This window comes from Colobus angolensis, unplaced genomic scaffold (assembly GCF_000951035.1).
Source record: "Colobus angolensis palliatus isolate OR3802 unplaced genomic scaffold, Cang.pa_1.0 Scaffold316, whole genome shotgun sequence".
Classification (NCBI taxonomy): Eukaryota; Metazoa; Chordata; class Mammalia; order Primates; family Cercopithecidae; genus Colobus; species Colobus angolensis.
In genome coordinates, this window is record NW_012116444.1 from 848,825 (window position 1) to 850,456 (window position 1,632).

A 1,632-nucleotide genomic window follows, 5' to 3' on the forward strand; every position below is an offset into this window, starting at 1 on the left:
AAACATATTTCAGTAGATTAGCAACTGAGGAAGCCATGGAAGGCAAAAGTTAAAAATGTCTTGAAGCTGCTGACTAGGCAGGAAAGATAAACCACCGGTTAGACAGTGGGGAGTGGGGGTGGGAATTAGAACAGTTGGGTCTAGAAGCCAGTAGTTAAAATGACTAAATGGCTTCGGAGCTAACACTGATGGAGCAGTGTAGAATGTTTTGCTGTCTGGTGCAATCTCCGCTCACTGCAGCCTCCGCCTCCTGATTTCAAGGGATTCTCCTGCCTCAGCCTCCTGAGTGGCTGGGATTACAGGCACCTGCCACAATGCCTGACTCATTTTTGTATTTTTAGTAGAGATGGGGTTTCACCATGTTGGCCAGGCTGTTCTCGAACGCTTAATCTCAAGTAACCCGCCCGCCTTGGCCTGAGCCACTGCGCCCGGCCTTTTTTTAGTATATTTAACACAGCATTGCCTGAGGATATTTTGTCATTTAAAAAAGGAGAAAGGTCTACAGGTTAGGGAGATAGTTCAGAGGGATGCAGCCCTCAGGTTGGAGGCTGGAATAGTATACTGGGTTGAGTAGCTTCCCCTAAATTTCTATCTACTCAGAACCTGTGAGTGTGACCTTATTTGGAAATAGCATCTTTGCGGATGTAATCAAACTAAAAGGAGGTCATACAGGATTAGGGTGGGACCTAATGAAGGGACTGGTATCCTTATAAAAAGAAGGAAATTTGGACACAGACACATGAGGAGAATACCGTGTGTCAGTATGTCAAGCATGTTGCCACAAACCAAGAAACACCAAAGGCAGAGAAGCATGGGATTATTTTTTATGGTTACAGCTTAGGCTGGCAGCTCGGTGATTGAAAACCTCTGTGATGGATGTTGGTTCATGATAGGCACAGCCAGATCTACCATTAGAACAGGAATCAAGTGTGAAGAGGCCAAGCGCGGGGCTCATGCCTGTAATCCCAACACTGGGAGGCTGAGGCAGGGGTATCACTTGAGCCCTAGAATTGGAGACCAGTCAACATAACGAGACCCGGTCTCTATCCCCTGCAAAAGAACAAAGAGATGGGAAGACAAAGGGTCAATAAATCTCTCATGGGGTGTATGTGTGTGTCTGTGTGTGTGTGTGTATGCATAGATAGATAGATAGATAGATAGATAGATACATTTTTTTGAGACAGGGTCTTACTCTGTTGCTTAGGCTGGAGTGCAATGGCACAATCATGGCTCACTGTAGCCTCCACCACCTGTGCTCAAATAATCCTCCCACCTTAGCCTCCCAAAGCTGTAACCACAGGTGTGCACCACCACACCCGGCTAATTTTTGTGATTTTTTTTGTAGAGATGGGGTTTCGTGATGTTGTCCGGTCTGGTCTTGAAGTCCTGGGCTCAAGTGATCTGCTCAGCCCAGCCTTCCACAGCGCTGGGATAATAGGCATGAGCCACCGTGCCCGGCCCCCTCATGGTATGTTGATCATAGGTAAAAGATGGCCATGTTAGGACCAAGTCTCAAGGACCATGGTGATGACTCCATGTAGGCTGAATCAGTTAGTGCTCGCATTTCTGGGACTGTGCCATCCTTGCTACCTGGGTGGCAATGGGAATGGAAGAGTAGATGCTCAGACTTGC